The 16,420-nt window shown below is 41.3% G+C and overlaps 1 protein-coding gene across 1 annotated transcript in view; it reads left to right on the top strand.

The window, feature by feature from the left end:
• Nucleotides 1-546: 546 nt before the first annotated feature.
• Nucleotides 547-16,420, top strand: part of STK33 (serine/threonine kinase 33) — a 147,238-nt gene continuing 131,364 nt past the window's right edge. Inside the window, exon 1 of the mRNA XM_038568976.1 lies at nt 547-658. The gene's annotated coding sequence lies outside the window, so the exon portion shown is untranslated. The remainder of the gene's footprint in view (nt 659-16,420) is intronic.

Genomic DNA, 16,420 nt, shown 5'->3' with positions numbered 1-16,420 from the left:
GCCAGCCCCGCCCCGTCCGTCCTGCCCCGCCCGTCCCGCCAGCGCCCCCTGTCCCGCCAGCCCCGCCCCGCCAGCCCCGCCCCGCCAGCCCCGCCCTGTCCGTCCAGCCCCGCCCCGCCAGCCCCGCCCCGCCCCGCTAGTCCTGCCGTGGGGCGAAGGGGCTTCGCCGCAGCCGCCGCGCTGTGTCCCCGCGCGGCCCCCGTCCACCTCCCTGCGGCCGCCCCCGCCCCCTCCCCTCTCCCTGCCCTCCCCTCTCCCCTCGCCCCTCCCCTCCCCCCACGGGCCGCCGAGTTTCTCCAGCGGCGGACTTCCGGGCTCGGCACCCGGGACGCCCCCGCCCCAGCGCCAGGAGTGCGAGCCCGTCTGCCGCCCGCCGGCCCGCGGGCGGGGTGACTGGCCCCCCGCGTCGCCGCGCCTCAGGGCCGGGCCGTTGCTGCGGCAACGCGCGGGCAAACGGGCCGCAGGGCCTCCCGCTGCGGGCGGGCCCGCCTCCCCTCCCCAACCAGCGTCTCCCCCGGGCCCAGCCGTTGGGACCCCGTCCCCCCCCGCCCCCTCCCCCTCCCCACGGTCCCAGTCGGCCCCGTTCAGCTCCACCTTCTCACCTCACTCATCTTGGGACCTGACCCTTTTTGGAAGTTTAAAGTGAACTTACTGTAGGGTAAGTGGGATTTGGGAAGAGGAGCACGTCCTTTAAAAGCTCTGAACTTGCGGGGTCCCCGCCCCCCGGCCCCCTAGGTCTCCTAGCGCCTGGCTCCCGGCAGGGCCTCATTACTGGTACCTCGCACAGCTCTTGGTCTAGTCCCTGGCGCACAGCGGGTGCCATCCGAGTTGCTGCTGTGGCCTCAGAGCAGCCCTGACCGGCTCGGTGGCAGGTGCCTTGAGCACTCCTCCTCCTTCCTCGTCCGGCCGTGCAGACTCTTTCTCACAGAGTCCGAAGAGCGCTGAGAAGTCACGATGGCTTTTAGGCTGGGGGCAGTGGGGGAGAAGAGGATGTAAAGCACTGGAGAGTAAGGGGGAGAACCGTGAATGTAAAGCACTGGAGAACTAGTCGTAAGGGGCATTTGCGTGCTACAAGTGCATTCATACGCCTGGTCCCACAGCAGCAGCCAAGACAGATCTTTTTCCTTTGACCACCAAACAGCTCCAGTATCCAACTGGCCAATAGGGTGGATACAGAGCCTTGGAGGAGGGCTCTGTGAATGGAAAGAAACACCAACAGATTCTGAACCTAAACTGCCCCCCCCACCCCTGCTTTGTGCACCCCCCCAGGCCCAAGGATTCAAGTTACGGCGGGTGTGCAGCTGTTACCCACATTTCAGTTTCTAGGCCCCGTAAATCTCTCATGTTTCTAGCTCAAGGAATCACACCATCCTCCACCTAGTTTGCAAGCCAGAAATCTTGGACTCATCCTTCACACCTGCCACTCCCTCTCCTTCCATCTCTAAATCATCATCAAGGTCTGTTTACTTTATCTTCAATCTCAACTCCATCTATTTATTTCTGTCCCTGCCGCTGTCACCCTAGACCAAGCTACCGTTATCTCTTGTGGGGTCTCCTGTAGTACCCTCCTAACTGGTCCAAAGATATTCATCCTGTCCTGTTAATATTTTCCACCTGTTCTTTGCACTGCAGCCGAAGTCATTTTTAAAAAATTAAAATTTGACTATGATACCTCTCTTCTCCCCCATTTGCTCCCTACTTTAAATCCATCATTACTTCTCATTGCTCTTCAGATAAAGATGCAACTCCTTAACGCGGCCTACAAATTGTGTGAGTGTATGCTTTAACATCCAGACCAAGATACTTTTGAGAATAAAAGTGCTATTATTTATCCTGGGACTGTTCCTCGGCATTCTGGGGCAAATGGTTTGTTACTCTCCCAATAAGGCTCTGTGGTACCTTCCTCTTCTCCAGCCCCTGGTTCTCTGGGTTCCAATTACACTGGCTCTTTTTCAGTCTTTTGTCATCATTTTCCCTCCTACCGAGGGCCTTTGCATGTGCTCTTCTCCCTGCCAGGCATGCTCTTCCCTCTTTATAGTCTAGTTAACTCTTGCTCATCCCTCACATCATAGATCAAATGTTTATTCAGGAAAACTGCCTCTGACCAGAGGGACTGTACCCTGAGGGTACAGTCTCTTCTGACACCAGTTCTCTTTCCATGCACTTGTCACAATTGCAATTTTGTCTGTGTGACTGGTACATGGCATGTAGTTAATAAATACTTGAAGGTTGGAATGATCAACATTTCCCACGTCATTAGTTTCTGGAAATACCATGCAGTGGTTAAGAGCACCAACTGCAGAGCTAGACAGATGGATGCTTAGATTTGAATTTCAGCTCCCCCATGTTTCCTTATCTGAAACCCGTGGGGCTAGTTGTCTTTTAAAGTTCAGAGTGTTTCTGATTATAGAAAGATAACATGGCATATATATACCGTATCCATTCTAAGTGGGATGTGGGGCACCATGTAATCAAACACATTGATTTTCTTTAGTGAGATGATGTCACTCTAAGTGGAATAAAGGCTATACATAGTTTTGCATTGGTTTAGGTCAGGTTTTGCCAACAAATGAGTTGCTCCAAATTGATGAGAACACTTTGTATTTTAGCATTTCAGATAAAGGCTTGTGAGTCTGTCCCAGTATAATCTGGAGTCAATCACTTAGTATCCCTGTGCCTCAGATTCCTTAGCTATAACCTGGAGAGAGTTAGAGCACCTACTGACCTCACAGGTTCAGGTTCCATTCGTGCTGTTGTGAGGAGTAAATGTGTTAACACAAGTTGATCCTTGAACAATGTGGGGTTTAGGGGCGGCAATCCCCCATGCAGTCAAAAATCCATGTATATCTTTTGACTCCCCTAAACTTAACTATTAATAGCCTGCAGTTGACCTGAAGCCTTACTGATAACATAAACAACACGTATTTTGTATGCTAGATGTACTGTATTTTTATAATAAAGCAAGCTGGAGAAAAGAAAATGTTATTAATAAAATCATAAGGAGAGAAAATAAATTTATAGTACTATACTATACTTAATGGAAAAAATCCATGCATAGGTGGACCTGCACAGCTCAAACCAGTGTTGTTCAAGGATCAACTGTACATGCTAACTGCTTAGAACAGTGAATGGTCTTTAGTGCTATAGCAAGGTCAACTCTTATATCATTTTTATTGACTTCATTATAATCCGCATTGTGCATGAACCATTATTTATTTATTTATGGCAATTTACTTATTGTTATATATATATATATTTCAGGTATAAAAATGAAGAGAAAGTCTAATTAAATCTTTTTTTTTTTAAAGATTTTATTTATTTGAGAGAGTCAGAGCACAAGCAGGGGGAGGGGCAGGGGGAGAGGGAGAAGCAGGCTCCCCACTGAGCAGGGAGCCCCGATGGATGAATGGATGGATGCAGGGCTCTATCTCAGGACCCTGGGATCAAGACCTGAGCTGAAAGCAGATGCTTAACTGACCGAGCCTCCCAGGTGACCCATATTTAAATCTTTTGACTAGATTTTTGATAACTGAAGATTGGTTCCTAACATGCAATTAGAGTCAAAGTGCAGAATCATTGTGACTGCTCTTGAAACCTACGGTTGCCCTCAGAAAGATTATACCGATTCACCATCCCGTCATCAGTTTTATGATTACCTGTGTTAGCATTATTGTTTTTAAAAATCTTTGCTAATTGCAAGAAAAAAAAAAGAGTACCTACTTATTTTAACTCACATCTTTCATTATTGATATTTTCAAGCATTAAAAAATCTTGTTGGTTATCAGCTATTTCCTTTCTGTGAATTATCTGCACAAACCCTATGATGGCTTTTATACTGGAATCTCAGGGTTTTTTAAAAATCAGTTGTTTGTGTAGTTTCTGCCTCCCTCGAGCCTGGGCAGGAATCAGTATGCTGGGCTTTGGTTGGAATTAGTTGGCTAGGTCTCCCCAGAGTCTGGGGCTAGTTGTTACTTGCCTGTAAACTACGGAGCAACATGGAAAGCAGTGTTTCAGAGGCTCTGTCCTGGGGAAAATCTGAAACCAAGACCAGGCTGCCGGTATGTGTATCTGAACCTTTGGTCTAAAAGGACTTGGAAGAAAGAGGGCAGGAGGTAGGAGGTAAATGACCAAGGCAGAAGAAAGAGGCAGAGTGATTCTGAAAGCTGGGAGGGAGAAGCTGTAATCTTCTTTTTGTAGGGACCGTGCAATTTCTTGTGAGGCTGAGGGAAGGAACGCTGAGGGTACTGTCTTGGCCAGACACGGATTTGTGTGGATTCTTGATAGAGTAAGGATCATATGAGGACATCCCCTCCCCCACAATTGCCATTTTATTTAATTTATGATGGTTTTTGATTTCTAGAAATTTCAAAAAAAGTGTTGTCGACCTATTAATCTTTTCCTTTTTGATTCATTGCTTTTGTGTTTTGAAAGTCCTTTCCATGCAGAGACCAAATAACTCTCTGCATTTTCTTAAAAAATGCTAGTTTGTGATATCAGCGTATCAAGGAAGAGTCAATGCAAGTAAGTAAAATAGAGTTGAGTGTGTGATTTCCAACCAATACCTACCTAGAAGATACTGATACAAAGGAAGATACTCATGTCATCTTCATGTCTCCTTGAAGAAGAGCTTACACAGCTCCAGGTGAGCTGAGGAAGACTTTTTCTGATGGGATCTGTCACACATTGTGAACTTAGAGAATCATATCCTAGATACTTTTAGAAGTGTTCTGAAAGAAAGTGTGATCTCTGAAGATTCTTTCTACTTCTTTTGTCCTATATGTGATCCAATATTTCAAGCACTTATAGTTATTAGATGCTGAGAAATCATTTCCCCGTTTTTAAAAGAGGCTTAAAAAAAGGGAAAATGTCATGTAAAACTAATTGCTGACCTTCTTGGTGCTGGTAAATTAATATGTTTTAAGATGTGTTTCAGAAAGAATTTTCCTTCCTGCTGAGCTTCAGTATGGATTGGTGAGGCAAATTGTGGCTTGCTTGGATCTGTTTTAGGGTTCCAGAATATGAAGAGTGGACAACTTATTGTTACACCTTATTGATACATCTTTCCTTAATTTATTAACGAAAATAAACCAGAGAGTATGAGAAACTAATCACCTCACAAAAACTCCTGCAATTTTTCCCATCTGAAATTATTTGAGAGAAGTTTATAAGGTGAGGGGCAGCAACTTTTATAACTAATCAGAATATCTTTTCTACTTACAGTGAACTGATTATCTTTCTTAATAGCCATTGATGTGTCAGACAGTGAACTGATTATCTTTCTTTTTTTTAAATTTTTATTTATTTATGATGGTCACAGAGAGAGAGAGAGAGAGAGAGAGAGGCAGAGACACAGGCAGAGGGAGAAGCAGGCTCCATGCACCGGGAGCCCGACATGGATTCGATCCAGGGTCTCCAGGATCGCGCCCTGGGCCAAAGGCAGGCGCCAAACCGCTGCGCCACCCAGGGATCCCCTGATTATCTTTCTTAATAGCCATTGATGTGTCAGTTTGAGTATCAGTGAGAATGTGGTATGACATGAGAAATAGAAAGCAAAAATAAGCAGCTTTGTATTGATGAAGATAAGTTAATTTAGAAATACTTTTACCATTTGCCTTACTTTCTGATCTAGACTATTTGGTAAACATTACTAACTCTTATAATAAAACGTTCATTCAACAGTATTTATTGGGGGTGTATGACGTTCCAGGCACAGTTCTGGAATATTGCACTATATTTTCACTTTTACATAGTGTGTGTACAAAGTTTGCTTGTGATTCAATATTCCTCAGATGAGCTGTGCTTATTTGGAAAAATTGGTCATTTGGACTCACACCTATTCGTTCAGGGAATCTAGGAAAAGCCTTATAGAAAATGTTCATCCCCTCTGTGAGGTGGCGATGCTGGTAATTGAAAGGGCTACTGTGTTCCATAGTCGATACCACAGTGGAATGGTCATCTGTGGCAGCAGAGCTTGCCGGGAGAGAATCCGTTTACCGTTTACCAAAGGCAGTGCATCTGAGGCTCGGGTTCTTCTACCTGAATTCTTTCAAGTCTGTTTGCTGTTAGCAGATCTAACATAGAGGCTCTTCTATCTGCTCGAGGGAGCTCAGCTTGCAACCAGCTGAGATATTGGGAAGAAAGCAAATATTTATCCTTGGACGTTTTTCACAGAAATCAAATTAATTTTTCCTCTCAGCCTTCTTTATGTTGGTGTTCAGTTTATGGCAATAAAATTCAATGTTTTTCATATTTGTTATTATGAAAATAAACACCAACGTGCAGCAGTGATTTTCAAGTTAACTTAATTGCTTCTCTGTTTTATCTCTTTGATGGTACATATGTTATAGTGTGTACACTTAACTCATTTTTATAGTTGTGCCTTTTTTATTGAGATATAATTAACATACTATAAAATTCACCCCTTTACAGTGCACAGTCAAGTGTTGTCTGTATCACTAGGGTTTGCAGCCATCACCACTATCTAATTCCAGACTGTTTCATCACCTAAAAAGAGAAATCCCACATCCACTAGTGGTCAGCCCCCATTCTTCCTCCCCCAGCACCTGGCAAACACTAATCTAATCTTTCCTCTCTAGTTTGCCTATTGCACAAATGGAATCATATGATATGAGGCCTTTTGCATTTGGCTTCTTTCACATAACACAGTGTTTTTCAGAATCATTTCTGTTGTAGTACAAGTCGGTACTTCATTCCTTTATTTACTTGTTTATCTTTTTAGTGAGGGGGGGGGGGCAAGAAGGGGAGAGAGGCAGAGGGAGAGAGAGAATCCCAAGCAAGCCTCCATGTTCTGCATAGAGCCTGATGTGGGGCTCAATCCCACAACCCTGAGAACATGACCCGAGCCAATATTAAGAGTCGAACACTTGACCTATTGAGCTACTCAGGCACCCCTTCATTCCCTTTTATATGACTGAGTACAATTCCATTGTATTACCACACTTTGTTTATACATTCATCTGTAGATGGCCATTTGGGTTGTTTCAGTTTTTGGCCATCATGAATAAAGCTGCTGTGAATATTTACATACGAGTTTTTGTGTGAACATGTTTTCATTTCTCTTGAGTATATATACCTGAAAGTAAAATTGCTCATCGTATAATGCCTCTGTTTAACTTTTTGAAGAGTGCCAAGGTGTTTTCCAAAGTAGTTGCACCATTTTGCATTCTTGCCGGCAGTGTGTAAGGGTTCTCATGTCTCCATATCATCACCAGTGCTTGTTTATTGTCTTTTTTTTTCAAGATTTTTAAGTTTATTTGACAGAGCATGAGTAGGGGAGCAGCAGGCAGAGGGAGAGGGAGAAGCAGGCTCCCCGCTGAGCAGGGAGCCCCATGCAGGGATCCATCCCAGACCTCTGGGATCATGACCTGAGCCGAAGGCAGTTGCTTAGCCAGCTGAGCCATAGGCACCCCAATTGTGTCTTTTTGATTATAGCCATCCAGTAGGTATGAAGAGGTACTTCATTATAGTTTTGATTTGTGTTTTCCTGATGACTAATGATGTTGAACATCTTTCCATGTGTTTGTTGCCATTTGTATATCTTCTTTGAAGAGATATCTATTTAAATCCTTTGCTTAAAAAAAATAAAGAAATCCTTTGTTTATTTTTTATTTGGATTGTCATTTTACTGTTGAGTTGTGTTTTTTACATATTCTGCATACTAGACCCTTATTAGATAGATGTTTTACAAATATGACATTATGTATATAGTCTTTTATATTCTTCATAGTAGCCTTTGAGGAACAAAAGTTTTTAATTTTATCAAGTCTAGTATATCTGTTTTTTCTTTGGTTGCTTAGTTTTAGATGTCATATCTAAAAAACGAATGCCCAACTCAAGGTCACAAAGATTTACCTGTATGTTTTCTTTTAAGAGCTTTGTAGTTTTAGCTCTTACATTTAGGTCTTTGATTCATTTTGAGTTAATTTTTGTATATATGTGAGGTAGGTGTCCAAATCCATTCTTCTGTTTGTGGCTATCCAGTTGTCCCAGCACTGTTTGTTGTACATCCCACTTTTTTTGAGTCAACTTGTGAGTCATGTTTTGGGGAAACAAAATTTGGGTGATTTCTTGTCATCTCAATTAGGTGACACATTCTATACATCGGACATTTGAGACAAAGGAACATCTGTATTGCTAGCTAGGAAGTAGGACTTTAGCCTCACATTTCTATGTAGGCTTATCATTTGGTGAGTTGGTTTGCAGAAGATGTAATAAGCTTCAGGGCTTCTTCCCTCTCTAATCTACCTTCAAGCCTCTAAGTGGACCTATGTCGCTGCTTCTTTGCCATATTTTTCCCTGAATCATAACCTGATTCCCATTTGCCCTTCTGGGGAAAAGAGAAGAGTCAAGGAGAAGTTGCTTCCTCCCTTCTTTGGAAAGGCCCTACAGTTGTCCTTCCAGCCTCATGGGAGAAACAGAAAAGCCATGTGAACCTTTCTTCAAAGAAAGGGGGTGATCCCAAGGGAAGACAGAGCTTGTCACCTCTTTGTGCCTCCTCTTGCAAGCTCCTCTCTCTGGAATTATGACCTAATTGAGCATCGGCTGATTTCAGAACTCCTTTTCCTTGAAACAGAATGATAAGGAAGATAGGTTTGTGTTCCTCCCAGAGATTCAAGTGGTACTGTGGAAAAAGCTTAGGCTTGGGGTCATGCTCACCTGAGTTCAAATTTTGGTTCTGCATCTCAAACTTGGGTTTCTTTATTTATAAAATGGGGTCTATAATCCCAATTTCCCAGGATGATTATGAAAAACAAATAGAATATCATGTGTAAAATACCTAACAAATTGGTAGCCCTCAAGTAAATACTAGTTTCCCTTCTCTCTTTTCCAAAATTTCTGGGAAATATCTGTATGAATACAGTTTAAAAAAAAAAAAACTCCATAGAATCTTAGAGTTGGAAGGGGCCTTCATACTTGTGACTATAACACTTTGTTAAACCTGTCAGAGCTCTTTTCATGTTTATTGATTTGTTCACTTAGCATTGATTACTTGCTGTATTTCAGACATTATTGTCTAGGTGTCTGTCATCAGTCAGTGGAGGAGAAATGACAGACATACATGACACAAGCCTGATGCATGGTTGTCACTTCATTCATCCTCACTTCTCTAATTTGATTCATTCACTTATGAAATGATGAGCCAGACACTATCGTAGATTCTTGGAATGCAAGAGAGCTCATGGTCTCTTGTGGGGGGAAGTAAACCAAGAAATTACAATATCCTGTGGGAGGTACTCTCAGAGGCACATGGGTAGTTGCTATGGAAGTTGGAGAAGAGCGCTCCCCAGTATGCTTAGGGGGGTCAGGGAAGGATGAGCAAAAGGGGAAAGGAGTCTGAGGCAGGAGGATAGCAGACCCAAAGCCTCAGGGATGGGAAAGAGTATTCTTTAAGGAGGTTGATACCGAGGGAAATAATCAGAGAGACAATAACTAGATAGGATAGTAGTGCTCAGCTTACAAAGAGCCTGTTATACTGGGCTGAGACTTGAGTCCGTTTTGATGGAGAAAACAGAAGCACAATTTGTAATTAAGAATTAACATCTGTCTTAGCTTTATTCTTATTCTAAGCCTAGCTTTAAAAAAATCTTTTCTTTATCTTTTGTTTTTAGCATTTTCCCCAAGCATCTGCTATTTTAGGCTTTTGCCTTGGTGATTCTCTTCATATAAACATCTGGCCACTTTTTTAATCATCCTGGGTTACTAGCTTATCTACTTTGGGGTTATAGCTCATAGAGAGCTCCCTCTGTGTCTGTATACTTTCTCTGGAAGAGTCTATTTCCTGTTTGCCCCAGGACTCAGTCAGTAATGGGAAAGACCCATCACGTTGGCTGCGACCTGGTAGAGAGAGGGCTGTTGGAGGAGGGCCAGGTGTATGGGGAAGGCTCTTGAACCAGAGGTACCGTCAGCTGGCGTTTCTGATGTCGGCAGAGCTGTAGCCTCTCTCCTGTTCTTCTCCCATTGTCACTGATGGACTGACTGCTCCAGGGCTGTGTCTCTTGGGCCTCTTTTGCTTTGCCTTGAGGGATTGAGGAGTGGCCCCAACACTCAGGAATCATAGCTTTGTTAGTGGCAGCCATCCTCTACACATCCAAACACCTATCCCCTCAAGACACAGTCTAAGCTGGCTTTTCCAACATGAGAGACCCTGTCTGAATTTCCAGAGATCACTTATGTAGGACTGTTCAGAGGTCTTCTCTACATTATAAATCATGGAAAGATTGGTTAGGGGTGGGAAGGGAGAAGGGAGGGTATGCTAACTTTTCAAATCTCAGAAGGGTTGTTTAAGTATCGTGAACAAGGTGCCAGATTTTGGTCTAGAATTCTGGCACTACCTCTTACTAGCTTTGTTTTTTTTTTAATCTAAATTCTTTTAAGCCTAAAATAATTCTACGATTTAATAAATGTAGCAGGCACTGCCTCTACTGATTAGATCTGGATTCTTGAGGCAGATTGAGTGGCAGCATTTTAGCATTTTGAGCTCAGCCACTAGTGAATTGAAGTTGTAATAGCTGTATTTATTATACCCCGAATTGAATGAGTTATTAATAAACCATTCCTTAGCCCCATATTATCTCTGTTTTACAGACTAATTTTTTTCAATAGGATTTCCTTAATTGTATCAAATGTTTCATTCCTAGAATGCTTAACACGTCTGATTGGTATAATCTCCAGGGAAACTAGACGGTCTTAATTACATCTAGTGTTTTGATTTCATTTGATTCTTTAGATGAGATTAAAAGTAATTTATTTTAAAGGCTATGACTACTCTCTGTGTACCTATGCTTATTGCAGATTTAGAAAGCTTTGGCCATATTACATTAGCATTGCCAGTATAGCAGATAATTTAGGTTGTGGACTAGTATATAGGGTAGTTAACTTCTTTCAGAACAATAAGCTTGATGACACTATTTTTTTCACTACCCTTCTCCCACTTTTCTCATCACTGTCTTTGGATAGTGTGGATTTATATTTTCTATTCATTTAGCCATTTCCCTAGTTTATGTCAAGACTTGCTCCCGAGGGAGTAGAGGGTTCTTGGGTTTGACTCTTTCTGAAACATCTCTTTCCTAGTGAATAAATTTGGTAATAATTTGTAGAGTATGGCTTTTAGTTCTAGATGCCATGTTTCACCTAGAGGAAGGTGAGGGTCTGAGGTGGTTCATATCTTTACATGATATGAAGGGCAGCTGAGGATATTGGAAATATAGAAAAGATGGCTTGCCTCTAAGAAACATGATCAAAGGGACATGTGCTCTTTTTCTTCCTGTCTAGAAGACTGAGACCTATTAAACAGGGACAAAATATATCTGTAGGAAAGACAGACCAGGAATGATATGTAGAAATATTTATATGGAAACCATTTTGGCTCAATATGAGGAAAAGCATTCCATCATGGGTGTCCGATGAAATGAGCTTTTGGGGGAAAAGTAAAGCATGGGTTCCATGTTGTTGGAAAACTTTTAACAGTGTCCATAATCAGCATACATCAGATTTTCCATGGAAAAGAAAATTCCATGTACCAGATATCCTTTGGTGTTCTTTCTAATTCCTGGATTCTGTGGTTGCTTCCCTACTCCTGATACTATAATGTGGCTACTTCATTCTAGGTTTTGCTTTACTGGTTTATGTGGTTGTGTTTATATTCCTGAACAATCACAGCACAGAAGGCTATGTGTGGTTGGTAAAAACTGCCTGATATGAAACCTTTCTGTAGATAATTCACAAAGTGAACACATACCATGTGCACATGTATACTTATACACATAAGCATGTATATGTATAATGGAGAGTTATTATACTTTCAGGGTTTTGTCTTCTGTTTCTGTTGTTATAAAATATCATGTGGCTTTAAATACTTCTGAGTCTCATAAGAATTTTTTTTATTTTGACATTGATTTTAAAGAATATAGCTTTGTTAAGTTTTCAAAATAGAAGCAACAAAGAGCCTTTGTGGGAGTAGGAATTAAAAACTGGTGATTTTATTGTGAGACCATTTGAGAAAGATCTATAAATAAAACAGTATAGACATTCAATTAGTGTGCTAGAATTGTAAGAATAGGAAGTAAGAACACTACAGTCATTTTGGAAAATTGTGTTTTTAGACTCACTTATTAATTGGATTGTTGAGTGCAGTATTAGTGGTTTCAAAGGGCACCACAATTCATTACAGTTCTGACCTGGGGTAATAAATATAAAGATAAAATGAAATCCATTTTCCTTAAGAACTACTGGTTTTATGAAATGATTAAATCTGATTTTAAAATAAAGCATTAAGTGCAAACCACTAAGAGTTCAAAAAATACTTATGGGTCCCATGAAAGAAGATTTAGTGCATTTAGCTTTCAAACAGTTTGCTCATTGTAGATGAAATGCCCTTAAGTTGATGCAAGTTATCATGCCAATAAATTAATAAACTATGAGAAGATACATATTTTCTCTTTGGAATGAGCCCATTCGCTGGGGACAGATGGTTCTCTTTCAGACTACATTTTCTTCTGAAGTGGTAAGGCATTAGAGAAGTCCGCTTTCTGCAGGAACTTAAGCTCATTGTGGGTGCTATTAAAGCTTTGACTTGATATTGTGCAAAAGGAAGTCATAATACTGGGAGAATTTACCCACTCAGAAATATTTACATTTTAAAAAAGATTTTATTTATCTGAGAGAGAGAGAGAGAGCGCGAGCGCATGAGTGTGAAGAGAGGCAGAAGGAGAAGCAGGCTCCCTGCTGCTTCCAACTCAGAACTTGATCCCAGGACCCTGAGATCATGACCTGACCTGAAGCAGACACTTAACCAGCTGAGCCACCCAGGAGCCCCAAAGACTTACATTTTATAGGACTTTTATAATTCTTTTAATATTTTATTAATGTATCTGAGAGAGAGTGCTTGAGCAGTGGGGAAGGGCAGAGCGAGAGGGACAGGCTGACTCATTGCTAAGCAGGGAGTCCAATGTGGGGCTCCATTCCAGGATGCCAGGATCATGATCTGAGCTGATCATCAGCTAAGGCTGGTGCTTAACTGACTGAGCCACCCAGGCTTCCTGGACTTTTAGAATTCTTTAATACTTTTTATTTAAAAAGCCTAAAGCATATTATTATGCACAAATACATCTCTCTCTTCCATGAACTCCTATGTAGCCCAGGCCATTGATATTAGAGAATATGAGGAATGTCCTTAAGTTCATTGGAGACCAAGGTAGAGCCTCTGCAGTCCTGGAGAGTGAACAAATCCTCTGACTCTGCTAAATCCAAATCTTCCAGAGGGTAGCCTCTTCTTCTAACTTTAGCCTGAATATTGTGCAATATAGTGATATTTAATATCAAAATCATGATTTTTCAAATATTTGGATATCTGATACAAATAGTGAGCAAATGAATTTATCCTTTTATGTTTTGAACATTTTAGAGTCATGTTACTAAGGAATTTCATTGAAAATATCCAACATTTTTTCTCCCCTTAATTGCAAAATATCCTCATGCGTCTTTCTCAAAATATTATTAGTAATATTGGCCATGATCAACCATTTTTGAAGTATTCAAATCACTGTGGTTTTTTAGACACCAAGCTGGGGCACGAAGCAGCTTTTTTCTTTTCCTCTTCCCTTGTTGGCCTGCCCCCTTTTTATCGCCTCCATACTTTTACACAAGATATATAAAGAATTCTCTACGGAGGTCCTTATTTCATAAACTTATTCGTAGCATGCCAATGGGGTGAGACTGAGTAGTCATTATTGCTGTTATTCCTAGTAATGACTTAAAAAGTATGCTGAATTATCTGAATGTTAATGCTCAGCAATTTCACCTCTTTCAGCATTCTTTTCCGTTTCTGTGGGACTTTACCACTCCAGGCACCCCTGGAGATGTGTCTTTGAATAGAGGGACAGCTACATTAAGACTTAAGGATGAGTTGGGGCACCTGGGTGGCTCAGTCGGTTAAATCTCTGCTTTTGGCTCAGGTCATGATCCTGGAGTCCCAGGATTGAGTCCCACATCTAGTTCCCTGTTCAGTGGGGGAGTCTCCTTCTCCCTCTGCCCCTCCCCTGCTCTTGCTCTCTCTCTCTCAAATAAATAAATAAAATCCTTAAAAAAAAAAAAAAAGACTTAGGAATGAGTAGAAACCATCCCGGTAACAGGTACAGTAATAGTGGTATTTCAAGCGGAGGAAATGACATGTGGAGTCTGGGTGGACCTGAAAGATATAGGGAGCCTAAAGTACAAGGTGGAGGGAATGGATAAGAATGAGGCTAGAGACCATATCATACATATCATGCTGGGTTTGGTGAGCCATATTAAAGAATTGACTTTAATTCAAGGTAAGAGGGAGTGATGGATGGGCTTTGAGTAGGGGGATGGTGTAACTAGATACATGTTTTAGAAAAATAATTTGGTTGCCATTTGGTGAATATACTGGAAAGAGCTCAAGATGAAGAGACTGGTTAAGTGGAGGCTGGGATAGTAATTCAAGTACGAGATATTGGAGTGGCAGAGGTGAAATAGCCACAGGCATTATAACATGACTAAAACTTAAGTGAGATGGAGGCTCAGCTTACCTGGACATTGGACTATGCTTTGATTTCCTGTCTTGGTGAAGAAGTTCTGGATTTTTAAATGTATTTTTTAATTTTAAGTTTTTATTTAAATCCCAGTTAACATTCAATGTACTATTAGTTTTAGGTGTACAGTATAGTGATTTAACACTTCCCTACATCACTTGGTTCTCATCACAAGTGCACTCCTTAATCTTATCACCTGTTTCAACCCCCACCCCCACCCCATTCTAGTAACCATCAGTTTGTCCTGTATAGTTAAGATTCTGTTTCTTAGCTTGCCTCTCTTTCTCGTATTTTTTCCCTCTGCTTGTTTGGAAAAACTTCTGGATTTTAAACTGTTTTAGAACAAATCTCTTACACCGTTTAAAAAATCATGTTACTGTTAAAATAGTAGCACATATTATAAAGTGAATCACATTATTTTAAGCACTTTACATTACTATTAATTGATTTCCACTTTACAGCAATCCTATGAGATAACTACTAGTTTTATCTCAATTGGACAGATGATAAAACTGAGGTATTATGTAGGTTATGTAATATGCCCAAGGTCAGATAGCTAGTAAGTGTCTAAGCTGGGATTTAAACCATGCCAGTTTGGGGCCAGGGTCAGTACTCTTAATCACTGTTCCCTGTTCCTGAGAGTTTGGAGTATCAGATATGAGACCTCTTCTCCAACTCTGTTATTCTGTATCCATCCTGAAGAGAAGCAGATTAATTCCAAAAACAGTTAGAGGTAGAAGCAGGATTTATGAATTTAGAGAGAGGGAGGAGAGTAGATTGACTCTTAGATTTGTGGTTTGGCCTCTTGGGTGACCATAGGACCATTCAGGGAAACAGGAATCTGTTGTGGAAGAGTGGAAGAGCAAGTCCAGGAAAGGGTTGAGTGTGAAGGAGGAGCAAGGGGAGGTAATTATTGCTGCTATAAACATGTTGGACTTGAGGAGCTGGTGGCCATCCTTGTAGATATGCTGAGGGGGCAGTTGTATGGATCTGGTTGTTTGCTATCACAGTAACTAGAATTGAGAGAGAGAGAGAGAGAGAGAGAGAGAGAGAGAGAGAGAGAGAGAGACCTGTGAATCCCAGATCCAGGACAATTTCTGTGAACCAAGTCTTGGTTTAAATAGGTAGGAGCCTTCTAGGTGAGGGAAGCACAGTATACTTGATGACTTCCTGGTAAGAATGTGGGTGAAATGAGAAGATCTGAATTCTAGAATTCTAGGCTTTTTTTTTTTTTTCTTGTAAAGCATTTAATCTTTGGCAAATCACTACTCTTCTTTGGCTTTCATTTCATTTATTTATTTTATTATTTTAAAATCTTTAAATTCTTTTAAAAAATATTTTATTTATTTATTCATGAGAGACACACAGAGAGAGGCAGAGGGAGAAGCAGGCTCCCTGCGGAGAGCCCGATGTGGGTTTTTTATCCTAGGACTCCAAGATCACGACCTGAGCCAAAGGCAGACGCTCAATAACTGAGCCACCCAGGTGCCCCTAAAATATTTAAATTCATAGGTGCCCTTCAATTGAAAATGTTCATCTACAAAAGAATAAAAATATCTGCTTTGCTTGCCTCAGAGTTGTTGAAAATTAGAATGTCCTTAAATGGACCTTCTGTCTCTGAGGCTCTTATTCCAGGAATTGAATTCAAGTGTTTAAACATTCTTTTTAAATGATAAAGTAAGAGTACAAATATGAATTAGTGGTGCTTGGTATTTTGTAGAGATTATGTACATGAGTCTATAGATAGTGGCAAATGTGCAATGGCTCTTGATTGTCTTGCTTGTGAAATTCAAACTCGTTAGCTGATTCCTTGGGGTCTGGGCCTATCTCTGGTGGCTATAAAAAGAACA

This window comes from Canis lupus, chromosome 21 (assembly GCF_011100685.1).
Source record: "Canis lupus familiaris isolate Mischka breed German Shepherd chromosome 21, alternate assembly UU_Cfam_GSD_1.0, whole genome shotgun sequence".
In the NCBI taxonomy this organism is placed as follows: Eukaryota; Metazoa; Chordata; class Mammalia; order Carnivora; family Canidae; genus Canis; species Canis lupus.
The sequence above is the reverse complement of the archived record's forward strand: the minus strand, read 5'-3'. Positions and strand labels throughout refer to the sequence as shown.